Source organism: Canis aureus, chromosome 9 (genome assembly GCF_053574225.1).
Source record: "Canis aureus isolate CA01 chromosome 9, VMU_Caureus_v.1.0, whole genome shotgun sequence".
Taxonomy (NCBI): domain Eukaryota; kingdom Metazoa; phylum Chordata; class Mammalia; order Carnivora; family Canidae; genus Canis; species Canis aureus.
The window spans coordinates 31,934,937-31,952,184 of record NC_135619.1 but is presented as its reverse complement, the minus strand read 5'-3'; the positions used below and the strand labels follow the sequence as shown (position 1 = coordinate 31,952,184).

Genomic DNA, 17,248 nt, shown 5'->3' with positions numbered 1-17,248 from the left:
AAGCAACAACAGATGCCTATGCAAGCCTCACATCTGGTTGTTCAATAGCTCAAAATTATTGGTCCAAAATGCAACTCTTTATTTTTCCTCTCAGTCTTTTAACTTAGAAAGTGGTAAAACTATTAACAAGTATACCAACTATTAACTCAGCTGCTCAGTCCAAAAACTTTGGAATAATATCAGATTTTTCTTTCTCTCTTTCATTAACAAGTCTTCTTGGTTCTAACTTAAAATTATATCTTCTGGGGTTTCTGGGTGGCTTAGTTGTTTAAGTGTTTGACTCTTGATTTTAGCTCAGGTCATGATCTCAGGGTCATGGATTAAGCCCTGCATCAGGCTCCCTGCCTAGGTGGGAAGTCTGCTTGAGGATTCTTATCCCTATCCCTCTTCCCCTCCCCCTACTTGCTCATGTGTGCTCTCTCTCTCTCTCTCTCAAATAAATAAATTTAATATATATATATATATATATTAAATTCAGTGAATCTGAGATTCAGATCTCAGTGTCATGGGATTGAGCCATTTGTTACATGACGGCTCTGTACTTGGCACAGAGCCTGCTTGAGATTTTTCTCTCCCTCTCCTTCTGCCCCTCCCTTTCATGCTTACTCTCTCTCTAAAATGAATAAACCTTTAAAAAAAAATATATATATCTTCTTTCAGACTACCTCTCACCACTTTCATTACCAGCAGCTTAAAAAAAAAAAAAAAAACAACTCTCCATTTGGATTACTCCAATTTCCTTCCAATCAGTCTCTGAACTCCCATTCCTGGTACTCTACAGTCTCTTTTCTTTATTACAGTAAGTTATTTTCTTCAATGTGAGATTTTGTTCTAATGCTGGTCAAAAACATATAATGAGACCAAATATAAAACCTAAAACCATAAAACTTTTAAAATATAGGAGAAAATCTTCATGACTCTGAGTTAAACAAAGATTTCTTGGGACACACACACAAAAAGAATGAAAACAAAATAAAAATTGATAAATTGGACTTAATCAAAATTAAAAGCTTCCATTCTTTGAAAGACATTGTTAAGAAAATTAAAAGACCAGCCATAGACTGGGAGAATATATTTGCTAAATACATATCAGATAAATATCCTACATCCAGACCATTAAGAACTCTTATAAAGCCAACATCCCATTAACAAAATGGGAAGAGACATGGCTGGTAAATAAGCACATGAAAATATGCTCAACATCATTAGGGAAATGCAAATTCAAGCCACAGTGAATGCCATTACACACCTACTAAAATGGCCATAATGAAAACTAAAAACTCACAATATCAAGGGTTAGCAAAGGTACGGAGCAATTGACACTCTCATATACTGCTGGTAGAATGCAAAATGGTACAGACACATTAGAAAACAATTTGACAGCATCCTAAAAAATTAAACCTATATTTACTGTATGAATTATCAATCCCACTCCTAGATATTTCCCCAATAGAAACGAAAACAGGAACGCCTGGGTGGCTCAGCGGTTGAATATTACTCTTAGAGACCCGGGATCGAGTTCCACATCAGGCTCCCTGCATGGAGCCTTTTTCTCTCTCTGCCTCTCTCTCTGTGTCTCTCATGAATAACTAAATAAAATCTTTAAAAAAAAAAAAAAAAAGAAACGAAAACATTCACCCACAAAAAGACCTCTATGTAAATGTTTAAAGCAGCTTTATTTGTAATAGCTCCAAACTGGAAACAATCTAAATGTCCATCAACTGGACAAAGTGTGGCACATCAATAATGGAATACTACTCGGGAATAAAACTACTAACTACTGATTCATGTGAGGATAGGGATGAATTTCAAATGCATTGTACTAAGTGAAAGAAGGCAGACACTGAAATCTACACACGGTATGATTCCATTTTCAGGACATTTTAAAAAAGGCAAAACTATAGGATCAGAAAACAGATCAGTGGTTAACAGGGTCTGAGAGGTTGCTTATGAAGAAGCACAGAGATCTTTTTGGAGAGATGGAAATGTTCCTCCTATCTTGATTGTGGTGGTGATGGCTTGCTCAAAGTATGTCAAAGCTCACTGAATGGTATGCCTAAAAAGGATACTTTTTTTTTTTTTTTTGGTACGTAAATTATACCTCTTTATATATCTGACTTTAAAAAGCACCTTTTAGGGGCTTTCTATTATTCTTAAAATAAACCTGCTCTTTGGCATAGTTTACAAAACCCTGCACCATGTGCCTGGCCTACCTGTTCATCCTCATTACTGTCACTTTCCAATTTGCACATTCTATTTCAGCCATATTGGTCTCCTATTCCTCCAAGCTCAGAAAATTTCCACTGTTTCTCTTGTCTGAGATATTTCTGTCTAGATTTTTAAATTGTTGATTGCTTAACTTCATTAAAATCTGTACTTAAGAATCCTCTCTTCAGAAAAACCTTCTCTTAATTACTTTACCTAAAGCAGTGATTGTCACCTGGCTCTATCCCCATATCCTGCTTTGCCTTTCTTCATACTAATTATCACTACCTGACATTACAGTAGGTCTTTGTTTACTTTTTTTGGGGGGGTATCTTTAAAATATATAGTTACAAAGTGAAGAATCTTACCTGTTTATTTAAATATCCTTCTCCCAGTACCTATAACAATGTCTTTTCCACAGTAGGTACTTAGTAAAAATTAATCAAACTGAGTAAATGTCAATACTGCCAATATTGGGGAGTCATTAAACAGAGGGAGACATGGAAAAATATTAAACAGGGGAGATGAGGCTTAGTTTTTTTTTTTTTTTTTTTTGAGGCTTAGTTTTTAGAAGGGGACTTTGCATGTCATGGAGGAGTTGGAAGGGGGCAGAGCCAGGGTAGGGAGACCAGTTTACCAGCTTTAATATACATGAGAGAAAAGGAAGACCCAAAATCAAGATAATGGGGATATCAGTGTAGAGGAAGAGATAGAGTGAAGAAAATGTAGAAGGCAAAATCAAGGACTAAAGGATTGGTAGTAGTTAGGGAGCAGGAAGGAAGAATAACTTAGGCTCTGAGTTCTTTGCCTGACTGGTTGATAAGATAAAGGAGGCAGCAAGATGGTGAGTATAGTTCTGGACATGCTATCTTAGTAGAGCTATTCAGCCATCATTTGAACCTACAGTGGCCCAGAAGAGAGGTTAAATTTCCAAGTATGGATTTGGTAGTTATCAGAATGCAGGAGGCAGTTAAAACCATAAGAGAGGAGAAATTGCCAAACAGAAGGTATATACTTCTTTAATAACTTATAATGTTTTTGGTATGCATGTTTTTTCTTCATGGCAGACAGATGATATGTATATATGTTTTTTAAAGTGCAAGGACTATATGACATTTTGTATCCTTTAAAATAAGTTCTTGTTGAATAATTATCTTTTTATATTAGGCCATGTGATCATAAATACAATTCCAGAACCTCTTGCTTGGGCCAGTATTTAATTAAAAAAAAAAAAAGCCATCTAAGAAAAGAGCCTTTTAACTCCAGAAATTAACACCTCAAAGTTGCAAACTCCTGGCAAAAATTACAGTGAGATTCATCCTAACAATGTTAGTAAGTTTGTGATAAATCCTTTACAACAAATGACACAGTTTGCAAATAATACTTTTCAACAAAGGCTTTTCTCCATTTCCATTTATAGAAGCAATTTATCATATAACCTTCAAAAGACTAAAATAGTCATAACAGTAGCTAATGTTTAATGAGTGCTTACTTGGTGCTATGCTCAATCCCAAGCACTCCACCAAGATGATCTCATTTTATCCTATCATGACCCTATGAGGCATAGTATATTTTTATAATCCTCTTCTAACAGAGGAGGGCCTGGGGCTCAGAGGCTACAAAGCTTAACAAAAGTTGTGCTGCTGGTAAAGATATCGAGAAAGAATCTGACACCACATTTGTCTCTTGAAGGAACATATGTGATCAATTAGTTAGTATGGTTTTGTAAAACCTCTGATCCTGATGTGTTTGCTGCTTGGCTCTACATATTTTGTCTTGTTTATCTAACAAGATTATAACCTATATAAAGTCAGCTATAGTGATTTATGCATCTTATTTTTAAAAATACCTAACATCCTGTGGCCTCAAAATAAAAATGTACTGATTGAATTGAATATTATCCTTCAAACTAACAGATCCCACATCCCCATTTGTCCTCTTTGAGGGATTGGGTATATGTCGCTTTAATGAAGGGTGGAGGAAGAATGAAGGTGTTTCTCATTCCACATATTTTTCAAAGGAGTAGGCTCCTTTGTGACGATAAATATAACCTTACTTGAAGTTAAATATATCAACATTATTACTTCATCTGCCTGCTACTATGTGTATCACCTGTTGCTTATCTCCAAATACCTAGTTGAAAAGCATTCATTAGTCACTTGCTACACATAACTTGAATAATTTATATTCTACTTTTATTTCTCATTGAAGATTTCTTAAAAACTTGTGTCTGGCACATAAACTTCTCATTAGCACCTCCAACTTTGGGGAAAAAATATGATGTGTGCTGGTCTGATCTACTCTAAATATGTATTTTCTTACTCTGAATCTGTACCATGTGATTTTTACTATAAGTGTAAAAGCCAAAAAGAAGCTAAACTGATTCAAAGTCTTTAGGGAAAAATTATGTATATATCAAATTTGTCATGACATTTACAAATTTAAAAAAAATTATGACATGAAATTTTACTTTTAAATGTATAGTTGATTTAATTTATAGGTAAGTACAATTAATGGAATAAAAGGATATTATAAAATGTAAATTCAACTGGCTAGTGATCAGTTATTGACTTAAATTCAAATTCACCATTTAGGTAGTTGTAGCATTACTATAGATATGCTATAGATAATGGTACAGATAGTATCAGTACCATTTTAGACATTACTAACTTTGAAATATGCAACCTTTAGTCAATAGTCAGCAAATATTTATTGAGCACCTACTATGTGTCAGGCATGTGTTCTGGGGTTACATTGGTAACCTAGTAGACGCAGTTCCTGTGTCTGTAACTAACCTACTAGAAAGACAAAAGCAAAAAACCAAGTCATTAAAATGACAAATTACTGCAAGTTGCAATAAATGTTAAACAAATGGGGGCTGGGATAGAGAATCACATTGGAGAATGGCTGGGCGTCAGAGTAAAAATGTTTTGATGCTGGCCTCTATAAGGAGGAAACATTTAATCTGAACATTGAAGAATGGGTAATATATAGGTGAAAGGTATATGTTATGTGTATGTGCGCAAATGCACGTGTACAATATTAGCAGGAAGCTGTGATACAAAGCTCTTGAGGCAGGAAATTCAGAGTAACTTCAGAAAGAAACTGGGTAGGGTTGGAAAAAGGTAGATGAATGAAGGGCAGTGGTGACAGGTGAGGTTGGCAACGTAAGCAGGAACAGGATTGTGTAGGGCTCTGTGAGTCATTGAAAAGGAGTTTGGATATTATTTTAAGTAGAATGGAAAGCCATTGAAAGGTGTTAAGCAGGGACATGACAAGATCTGATTTATTGTCTAAGAAGGACAGTCATTGTGGTGAGGAAAAGGTGAGGAAAACAGATCCACAGAGGAACAAGGATAGACACAGAGAGGCTGTGGGGAAGCCACTGTGGTTTTCAAGGTAGGACGTGGTGGTGGCTTGGATCAGGTTGGTAGAAGTGAAGGTAGAAAGACGTGGATAGGTTGCTGGTGTGAATGTGGAGATAGAGGGAGAGACAGGACTAAAGGCTGACTCAGTTTCTTGACTTGAGACAAATGTAAGTGAATGTGGGGGTGGAGCCATTTTGTGGTAGGATTGGATTGTTTTGAACATATGTTAGATTTGGAATGTTTGTAAGCCATCCAAATACAGATAACAAGCTTATTAGTGTGGAGTTCAAAGGAGGGGACAAAGTTAGAAATATAGTGTTGGGAATAATTAGGTTATAAACAGTGTTTAAAACTGTGAGTGTGAGCCACCTGGGTGGCTTGGTGGCTGAGCATCTGCCTTTGGCTCAGGTCATAATCCTGGGGTCCTGGAATCAAGTTCTACATCAGGCTCCCCACAGGGATCCTGCTTCTCCCTCTGCCTATGTCTCTACCTCTCTCTGTGTCTATGGTAAATAAATAAATATTTTTTAAAAAGCAACAAGAAAAAACCTCTGGGAGTGGATGAGATCACCTAGGAAAAATATTCAAACAGAAAAAGAAAAGCATTTAGAAGAAATTCCTGAGAAACACTGCCATTTAGAGACTGCTTATGAATCAAGGAACTTGCAAGGAACCTGAGGTGGCCAGAGAAGTGAGAAAGACCAGGAAACCCTCATAAAGGAACAATGTTAAGTAATTAAAATTTGGATAACAACAGTCTTTCTGTGCCTCTATTTCCTTATCTCTAAAAAAATATAAAATAAAAGGACTTTTTCTTAAATAAAAAAAATACAGAGTAGGTATTAGTTTTCTGTTGTTGCTGTAACAAAGTACCATACACTTAATGGCTTACAGCAACAAAAATGTGTCATCTTACATTTCTGGAGGTCAGAAGTCCGAAACAGGTCTTTTACCCTGGGTTAATATCAGTGTGTCAGCAGGCTTGTGTGGCTTCTGGAAGCTCTAGGGGACAGATAATTTGTTTCTTTGCTTTCTCCAGCTTCCAGAAATTGCCGACATTCCTTGACTTTTAACTCCCTTCCATCTTCAAAGCTAACAATGGAAGACTGAGACTTGACATCCCTCCAACCTTGCATCCATGTCTTTCTGACTCTGCCTTCTCTTTGCCTTCCCCTACCTCTTCCACTTTTAAAGGTGCTTGTAATTATATGTGACTCACCTGGCTAACCCAGGATACTCTATCTCAATGTCAGTGGATTAGCAATATTAATTCTATATTCAGCTTAATTCCCCTTGGCTATATAATATACCATACTCACAGGTTCTTGAAATTGAAATATGGACACTTGAAGGGGGCTATTATTCCACTAATCACAGATAGTAGTAACATATACCTCACAGGATTGTAATGAGGATAAAATGAATCAATACACAAAATACTTTCATCTGGCATATGGTCAATATCCAATAAACATTGGGTATTATTATTACTGTATTTCATTTCTATCTCAATCACTAGCCAGTGAGTTTCTCAGACAAGTGTTCTCTTCTATTCATCTTTATAACACAGATCATAGATGTTTATGAAATATTTTTTGAATGAATGCACAACACAAAGAACATTCAAGAATGTTTAGGGAATAAACAAATGCAAACATGTATACCTCAGATAGAGCTACAGAAATGTCCTACTAACCTTGTTTCTTTTGCCTTCATCAGAACTTTGTGAGATAGACTGGCAACCCTCCAAACCAATTCTTTTGTATTTGAATTCTCGGACCAACCATTTACTCATATATGAAACCTCAAGTATTTTTGTAGTATATGTTGACTTATTTCTACCCCATCTACTTCCTCTCCCATCTTTGGTTCCTTTTGACACTTTTCCCCCTTTATTCATTCAACAAACATGACTTTAGAGTGTACTACGTGCCAGGAATAAGGCTAGGCACCCCCTAAAACAAAGCTGACTTAGACATAGCCTTCAAGAGGAACTAAATTCTCAGCATTTTACTAGTTAATGTCTCCTAAGTTTCTTCCCTTTCTCTTCCTCCAACTACCAGCTGATTCAGACCCTTGTCACTTATTTAAGTGTTTTGTCTTTTCCTTAAGTAGAAGCCAGAGTCAGATTACCTAATTTTATATACTCTGTTTTTTAAAAAAATTTTTATTAAGTAATCTCTATGCCCAATGTGGGACTCAAACTCATGAACCTGAGATCAAGAACTGCATGCTCTACCAACTGAGCCAGATGGGTGCCCCTACATACTCTGGTTTTAACATATGGGAGATGATTTGGGCAAAATTCTTAGCCTGCAAAAATGTTCACATTCTGGATCATACCTGGTCAAGCCCCAAGTCTCAATTACAAACTCCTTGACCCTAAACCTGCGAGCTACTTGACAGTAGGCTAGCAATTTCTTTTAATTATATAAAATTCCCATAGTATATGGAGGGACCTCATCTGCTCCTGGAAGGATAGTATTCCATTACCTTGTTCTTTTACTTTGACTTGGGTCTTACTAAGGCCCTGGAATGTAAATCTCTCAAGTGCCTTAGATAATACAAATATCTGTTTTAAGATTTATGGCAAAAATAAAATTATTTCAGGGCTGTAGTTAGCTGGCAATGGTTTGCCTCAGAAAAACCACAAACTGCAAATGTAAGTGTTGTGTTGGTATCATTTGTAGAAGTAGGGCAGAAAAATTCTTGCGGCTTCAGAAGAAGGGAGATACTTGCAAACCCCCTTTGAACTCTGCACTGGTCTATTTTAAAACAGAAGAATGGTCATGTCATTCTCTGGCTCAAAAATTTCAAATAGCTCATTTTTGCCAACAAGATTAATCTAGACTTTTTGGCCTTGCCTGTAAGATCTGCCACAAACCAGCCTCAACTTACCTTTCTGGCGTTATGACTACCTCTCCTCTGCCAGAGCCACACTGTTTTCATTATTCTTTAAACAAATACACACATGCTATAGTCTTGCTGAGGCAGTGCTAAAATGTAATTTTAAAGGGGGAAATAGAAATGTCCCACTTCTTTTTAATTAGTTGATTAATTAGTTTGAGAGGTGGAGGGAGAGAAGAGAAGCGGAGGGAGAGAATCTTAAGCTGGCTCTATGCTCAGGGTAGAGCCCGATGTGGGGCTCTATCTTGATATTGAGATCTTGACCTGAGCTGAAATCAAGAGTCAGATGCTTAACCGACTGAGCCATCCAGGCACCCCAGTAATGTCTCACTTCTAATCTCAGAGTAGGTGATAATATTAATAATAGTTACTATATAACAAGCATTGTACAAAAAGCACTGTATAGACATTAATTCATTTTAATCTTTACAACCTAATCCTTATCACATTTTACCAAAAAAGGAAACTCAGGTGTTAAAAGAAAATTGCCCAAGGTCACATTTAGAAAATGCTGTAGCCAAGATTTCAACTGATGATGTAGCTTCATAACCATGTCAATCTTCTGGAGAGACTTGTTCCCTGCGGAGGGATTGTTCTGATGACAGCTGAACCTAGTCTAGGAACTTTTATTGCCTCTGCTGTCTTCTGCTGACTTTATAAAACTTTGCTGTTTAAAATTGAGCCTTCCAAATGAGCCTTAAAGCCTGTGTGCTCCGTAGAACCAAAGTGTGCTTTATAATTGGACTCTTTTCTTTCTTTTTTCTAAAAAGGACCAAACAAAGCTAGAGGTTTCCCTGTATCATCTCCCTTGCTGAGAACCTTTATTGAATTACAAATTCATAAGTGAAATGTTTATGTGAGTTATATAATTTAAGCTTTCCATGAGAATGCCCTGAGATAATGCATAACAGCTGTGAGTAGCTTTAATACCAACTTGATCGTACCTGGAGCGCCTTCATAGCCGGGGAGGCTGGCCTGCAGTGGTTCTCAGTCTTGGCTGCACATTAGAATCACAAGACAAGCAGAGCTTTTGAGAAACACTCGGTGGCCGGGTTCCTCCCCAGACCAGTTCAATTGTAGTCTGGTGTTCGTGGAAGTGCAGGGTGGGTGGGTAGGTGGGTGGAGTTAGCAGGCACTGGTAGTTTTCGAAGGCACCTCAGGTGATACTGATGTGCAGCTAGAGCCAGGGCTACAGGAAAAAAAAAAGGTGTTTATGTAGTTGTAGTGATCCAAAAGCCCTAATGGCAATCCCAACCCCTAATTAACTTAAATTCAAACAGTATGTGTCCTTCTTAACTGTCCAAAATGTGTATTTTTAAAAATATGACCAATGGCAGTTCTCTGAAGACATACATGAATTAAGGAAATACAAAACATTTTGGGGATGGGATGTCCCTTGGAGTTCCTCAATGTGTATTTGAATGTGGTTTGAGCACGTGCATCATCTGCCTCTTGGGAGCTGGTCAGAATGCAGAATGTCACGCTTTCCCCTAGGGCAGGCTCTACACACTCAGGCAAGAGCCACACATTAAAGTGTGAGAAGCACTGTGTTGGAAATCCTGTCAGCCACTACATTTCACAAATAGGGATAAAGGAAACAGGATAGCTACCAGCTGACGGAACTCCCACTCAGAGCCTAAACTCCCACACTGGAAGCCAGGAGACCATGTCTACTGATTCCTGGGCGTGTGACTTTTCCACTACATTATGCTGATATGCCATGAAAATAAACTATTTTGGGTCTCTTTCCCTGAGCAGATCCAGATTATTATCTTTCCTCTGCATCAAGGATGTTTCCAGGCTGTGGGATGGAAAATGGAGCTTTTAATGATCACCTCATGTTTGAAAAAGGGGGAAAGACTCTTAAGATAAAATACATACAAGTAGAATTGATCTGTAAAGTCTAATTTTCCTTGGCCTCAGAGAAAAAAAACTATAGTAAAATTACTAAAAAGTCATTTTTAAAGAAATACAAGAATGCTTTGAGTATGAAGCTATAAAATAGAATTATTTTCTTGAACTGTAGTTGGATAAAAGGGGCACCAGGGTGGCTCAATCGGTTACGTGTCTGACTCCTGACATTGGCTCAAGTCATGATCTCAGGGTCCTGGGACTGAGCTCTGTGTCATCAAGCTCCATACTCAGTAGGGTGTCTGCTTCTCTCCCTCTCTCTCTGCCCCTCCCCTCTCCCTTTTTTTCTCTCTCTCTCCCCTTCTCTCTTAGTTAAATAAATAAATCTTTTAAAAAATCTTAAGTAAAAAGTTTGGGTTTTATTCCAATAAAAGTTTCCATTTCAGCTCTGCTTAAAATCATTTGTTGGTATAAATTTTTGCCAGGCTACAAATCTTAGATGTGTGTAGATGTAATTGTTTATGACCCTCTATAACTGAAATTATTTCACTCTGTGGCACCCTATTCTGCCAATGGTAGAAGACTTAATATTATCAAATTGGGGTCACTTGAACAAACCACCTCCTTGTATTAAATGTGGAGGCAGGGATTCCTGAGTGGCGCAGCGGTTTGGCGCCTGCCTTTGGCCCAAGGCGCGATCCTGGACACCCGGGATCGAATCCCACGTCGGACTCCCGGTGCATGGAGCCTGCTTCTCCCTCTGCCTGTGTCTCTGCCTCTCTCTCTCTCTCTCTCTCTCTGTGAGACTATCATAAATAAATAAAAATAAAAAAAATAAATGTGGGGGCAAAAATCAGCATTACTTTCCTACGAAGGCTGAGGGTAAGGGCACTTCTGTAACATTTGGTATTAAGGCAGGTATAGGCACTACATGCCATCCCTATATAGCTGGGTGGTATCACATGGTCTAGTCTCATCAACATTTCTGGCATCAGCTTTGCCTGCTGCCCTCAGAGACAGGTGACCTGCTTTCACTTCATCCAGTTGTCGGTTTCTGCTCTAGGCTCCCAAAACTTGCCTGCAGGCTTGCCTCTTCTGCCCACCCCTCTCCTGCCTGGGCCCAGAGAGGAGGAATGCAAAGTGCTAGGATTTTTCAGAGACCCATGGCCCCTGAACCCTAGTTTCAGAGTCTAGGAATCTCTCTTGCCTTCCTGTTTGTTGAATGCCTCCCTTTCTGGTGGGAATTGTTCTTACATACTTACACATTTCTTCTGCTCTACCATTCACGGTATAAACTCCATGCTCCAATTTGGCCAGTTTGTGCTCTTGATATTTTTAAATTTTAATTCCAGTATAGTTAATATACAATGTTGTATTGGTTTCAGGTATACAATACAGTGATTCAACACTTCCACACATTACCCAGTGCTCATCACGACTGGCTCTTGATATATATATATATATATATATATATATATATATATGCTCTTGAATATATATATTCCCTTTTAAATATATATTTATAAATATATAAATATATAAATATATAAATATATATATATATATATATATATATATATATATATATATATAACTCTTTTTTACCTCAATGCCAGAAATGTATAGCTGGATAAGGGTCTCCCCAGGTGCTCAAAAGCCAGGTGGAGAAAACAGCCTTCTTTTTCCAGGCTGTGTCACCCATACCCTAAGAACAGCCTACAAAGAAACTCCTCAGTACTATTTGGGTGGTGGAGAGAAAAGCAATGGGGAAAACCTGGACAACACAGTTTTTGTTTTTGTTTTATTTTTTAAGAGTTATTTATTTGACAGAGGGAAAGGGAGAGAGAATTTCAAGCAGACTCCAAGTTGAGCTCAGAGCCTGACATGGGGTTTGATCCCACAACCCTGAGATCATGACCTAAGCCAAAGCCAAGAGTTGACAATTAACTGACTTCACCACCAGGGGCCCCTGGACAATACATATATATATTTTAAGATTTTATTTATTTATTCATGAGAAACACATGAGAGAGAGAGAGAGAGAGAGAGAGGCAGAGACACAGGCAGAGGGAGAAGTAGGCTCCATGCAGGGAGCCTGACGCGGGACTCCATCCAGGGACCCCAGGATTGTGCCCTGGGCTGAAGGTGGCGCTAAACCGCTGAGCCACCCGGGCTGCTCTGAACAATATATTTTTAAAATGAACCACAACCCTGCCCAAATCCCTCAGATTAAACCATATTTTAAGTCTAGTATGCTAAAGGTCTTTCAATTTTTCAGGCTTCTATTTATGAGAGGCAGAGAATTATATAAACATTATTTGAGGGGATCCCTGGGTGGCTCAGCGGTTTGGCGCCTGCCTTTGGCCCAGGGCGATCCTGGAGTCCCAGAATCGAGTCCCGCGTCGGGCTCCCGGCGTGGAGCCTGCTTCTCCCTCTGCCTGTGTCTCTCCCTCTCTCTCTCTCTCTCTCTTTCTCTCTCGAATAAATAAATAAAATCTTAAAAAAGAAACACATTATTTGAGTACCCTGTGCAAGACACTTCATAAGTCCAATGTGAAAGATATATACACTCCGTGCCCTCAGGTGTGTATTAGTTATCCATTGTTGCTGTAACAAGTTACAACACTCATTGGCTTAAAACAGTACAAATGTATTAAGAGTCCTAGAGGTCAGAAGCCCAAACCCAGTCTCACTGGGCTAAATCCTGTGTTCCTTTTGGAGGCTCTAGGGGAGAATTCGTTTCCTTGCCTTCTCTAGGTTCATAAGGCTGCCTACATTCCTTGGCTTACAGCCCCTTTTCCAAATTGAAAGGCAGCAAGTAGCACCTCCCTTCTCTGACCTCTGCCTCCTACTGATGTCTTTTCTCTCTGGCTCTGAGCCCCCTTGCCTCTCTATTAATAGGACACTTGTGTTAGGTTGGGCTCACTCAGATAATCCAGGATAAACTCCCTATCTCAAGATCTTTATTTTTATCACATCTGAAAGTCTCTTTTAGTATATAAGGTAGCATATTCATAGGTCCAGGGATTACGATGTGGACACCTGGGTGCCTGGGTGGCTCAGTTGGTAGGGCATCTGCCTTTGGCTCAGGTTGTGATCCTGGGATCCTGGGATTGAGTCCTGTGATGGGCTCCCTCTTAGCGAGGAGTCTGCTTCTCCCTCTCCTGCTGCCCCTCCCCCTGCTTGTGCTCACATCCTCTCTCTCTGCAAAATAAATAAAATCTTAAACAAAACGGATGTGGACACCTTTGGTTGGGGGGTACTATTCACCACAGGCCTCCAAGAGGAGAGGCACATGATAAAATATAATAGTTGGAAAATTTTCTGAGATACAAACCTATGTTTTTCTTCCTGTATTTTATTTTTTAAAAAGATTTATTTATTTATTCGAGAGAGAGTGAGAGAGAGCATGAGAGCACAGGTGAGAGGGGCAAAGGGAGAGGGAGAGAGAGTCTTAAGAGGACTCTGTGCTGAGCACCAATGGGGCTCAATCTTATGACCCTAAGATCATGACCCCGAGATCATGACCTATGCCAAAACCAGGAGTCAGACACTCAACGAACTTTGCCACCCAGGTGCCCTTGTTTCATATTCTTTATCTTCTCCCATTCAAGCAGGAAGCCAGGGTATGACTTGCCTCAGAAGGGCAGAAAGCAGAAGTTGTTGGCAGTACACTTCCCTTTCTGACTTTTGATTTTGTGAAGGCTAAGTGCACTGAGGAAATTAATCTGGGTGTTTCAGGGAAAGCTGAACAGGAAGCATGGAGACAGGGACAGGCTCCATTTTGTCTTCAGGGTGAGTGGGTGGGTTTAGGAGTCAGGTGTGAAGCTCTTGACCCCTGGAAGTGGTGAGAGCTCAGAGAAAGAACTGCATGGCTCTTGGCTTTGTCAGGATTCCTATGCTCAGGCATAGCCCAGAATTAGCATAGTTGCAGTAACCAAGAGTCTGTGGTGGGTTTCTGATGACTGAGGTTCAGAGGAACCTGTAGGGAGGTCCTGCAAGCAGGACCAAGAATGAACAAAATCAGAATACCCCCCAGCCTGTCAGAATGGGGGCTTGGAATAAAAAATAAACGGGTTTGAGGAGAATAAGGAAATCCATTATTTCTTGCTCAACTGTCTAAACCATAAATAAAAAACGGAATAAGATCACTACCCTAAAAGGAATATAAAGAAGACAGATGTTTCTTCATTCCTCCCACCTCTCTTTAAGTACAAATCTTCCTCAACCTACAACAGGCTTATGTCCTGATAAACAATTGTAAATTGAAAATACCAAAAGTTGAAATATCTTAAGTCAGAAATTAGGCATTTAATACACCTAGACTACTGGACATGATAGCTTGGCCTGGCCTATGTTAAGTGCGCCCAGAACACCAACATAAGCCTACAGGTGGGCAAACTCATCTAACACAAAGCCTACTTTATAATAAAGTGTTCAAAAACTCATGTAACTTACTGAATACTGCACTAAAAGTGAAACACAGAATGGTTATATGGACACAGGATGCTTGTCTGTGTATCTGTTGTTTATCCCATTGACTACCTGGCTGCGTGGAAGCTGCAGCTCCTTGCTGCTGCCCAGCATCACGAGCGAGTGTTGTACTGCATACCACTAGTCTGAGAAAAGATTCAAATTCAAAATTCAAAGTAAGTTTTCTACTGAATGCATGTTGCTTTTGCACCATCGTGAAGTCAACCATCGTAAGGCAGGGACTGTAGAGTGTAAGACGCAGTCAAATAACAGGGCTTCACACTACAGTGCTAGAAGAGTTCCTGGGAGGGAAGTACAGGGCAGGGAGGGGCACCTGATTCTAACTTAGAGGGTCAGGAAAGACTATCTGGGAGAATTGACATCTAAGCTGATTAGGGGATCTCAAGTCTTGGTGATTGGAAAAATAGTGACAAGAAAAGGGAAGGAGAGGAAGAGCCTCCATAGAAGAATGCCTGGCCAGGAGTTGAAGTTCAGCTAGTGCTCTGGCCAGGTGAGCCATACCTCTATTCCCCTGAAGCGAGGGGCAGTCATTTCTCTTGTTTTTCTCCCTTTCTCTCCCCCTCCAATCGCCACCTCTGGAGAGTTCCTTATTAAGATTCTCATCAGGCTCTGCGAAAGCTTCTGACAGCCCAGGCTGAGATGTGCCCCAGGCTGGGGAGCGTCTGTGTCTGGTGCTCAGAGGAGAAGTTGCACCTGCGGTCCAGGTTTTGATTCACATATGTAGGGGTGTGAGTTGGAGCTGTAAGAATCAGTAACCTGAATAAGGGAGAGAAAGTAGAGATGGAAGAGAGCAAAGTGGTGAGGAAAACCTTAGATTTGACTGTAGTTAGTGGCATTCAAATACCTCCCCTCAATATTTTTTTTAATCAAGAGTTGGTTTAGTTTTCCAGGCCAGTTCTCATAACATGACTTAATATGGCCAAACTATAATATCCACAGCACCAGAGAAACAAATCCCTCCTTATTATGTTGTTTCTATTTGTTCCAGGTTCCAACTGGGGATTTCAAGAACTCATTTTTCTCACAATCCCAAAAATAAAAGTGCCCCCTCCCTGTCTGTCACCCCCAACCCTACTTACACGGGCCTGGCTTTTTCATGGATCCCAGTGACAGTGGCTGGAGTTGGGCACTGGGGCTTCTTGGTGGGGGTGGGGCAGCAAGGGAAGAAGGGTGGCAGGGACAGCGAGGCAAAGGCCCACGGCTGCCAAGGCTGCGTTCTCAAAGAAGGACTGGCTCTCTATGGTCTGGCAGAGCTCTTCTGCTTTTTCTACAAGGACTACATGAAATAATCCATATATTAATGATTTCTTCACTTCTGACTGTGTCTCTATTCACCTGCCCTGGTAGATAAAAAATACAACATCAGGACCTCTTGGGTTTCTTGTCCCCTCCCCTCTCTTCTTTAATCCAGCACCTATGGCTGTGGATCTCAAGAAGAGGGCACTGGAGGTGGGAAGGAGCATGTGATCCTGGTCTACATTGGCACCTGTGAAGAGAAATGTCCATAGCTCCTGCTACCTGGTCCATACTTGGAGCACAGGAATTGTTCTTCAAGGCCACCTCTTCTTCAATCAGTTCACACCCGTGAGGCCTGTAGGTCAGGTTTAACCCACAGGGACTACAGTGGCCTGAATGTTTATGTCTCCCCAAAATTCATATGTCGAAGCCCTAGCCCTCAAGGTGATGGTATTTGGAGGTGGAGCTTTGGGAGGCACTTGGGTCATGAGTGTGGAGCGCTAGTGATGGGATTAGTACCCTTAGAAAAGAGACTCCAGAGAGCTCTCTCACTTATTCCACCATGTGAAGACAAAGTGAGAAGAAGACTGAAAAAGCAGGTCTTCACCAGACACTGAATCTTCTGGCACCTTGCTCTTGGACTTCCCAGCCACTAGACCTGTGAGAAATACAATTGTGTTAATTATAAGTTACCCAGTCTATGGCATTCCTGCTATAACAGACCTCATAGACTGAGACAGGAACATTTAATTTGACCCATGGAATTGATCCAGTTAAAAGTTAAGAGTTTGTAACTTAAACTTTGGATTTGAAAAATTGGAAGGTCTGGCAATGCTGGACCCCCACTCTTATTAGACAGCAGTTGACAGACTTTGAGTAACAGCTGCCTTGCAACATGGGCCATTTCACTCAAGGACACCTGAAGGTATCTTAGTTGTAATGTAACTCCTGGTTTAGAAACAACATTTATTTCCTGGAATCTTACCTATTCCCACCCCTGTTCCTTCCTCTACTCACCAGCTACTGAGAACAATGTGTGGATTATTTCTGCTCTAGTAACTCAAAAGATCTCCTCCCTCTGACCGCCTCTCACACTTTCTTTCATCACCTCAATCAAGTAGTGGCTCTTCCTAGTCTGAAGGACACTCTGCCTTCCCCTTGCTGCTGAATAAAACATTGTGTTTATG

General features: G+C 39.9%; 2 long non-coding RNA genes across 2 annotated transcripts in view; one reads left to right on the top strand and one right to left on the bottom strand.

Annotated features, from left to right (window-relative positions):
• The first annotated feature begins 5,510 nt into the window (after window positions 1-5,510).
• LOC144320588 (uncharacterized) overlaps window positions 5,511-17,248 on the top strand; it is a 66,376-nt gene continuing 54,638 nt past the window's right edge. The window contains exon 1 of the long non-coding RNA XR_013386209.1: window positions 5,511-5,604. This is a non-coding gene — a long non-coding RNA (uncharacterized LOC144320588). The remainder of the gene's footprint in view (window positions 5,605-17,248) is intronic.
• On the bottom strand, window positions 9,280-16,849 carry LOC144320086 (uncharacterized). The gene is made up of 4 exons (XR_013385669.1): window positions 16,581-16,849; window positions 15,905-16,101; window positions 15,327-15,581; window positions 9,280-9,669 (listed from the first exon to the last, which is right to left on the bottom strand). It is a non-coding gene; the product is annotated as an uncharacterized LOC144320086 (long non-coding RNA).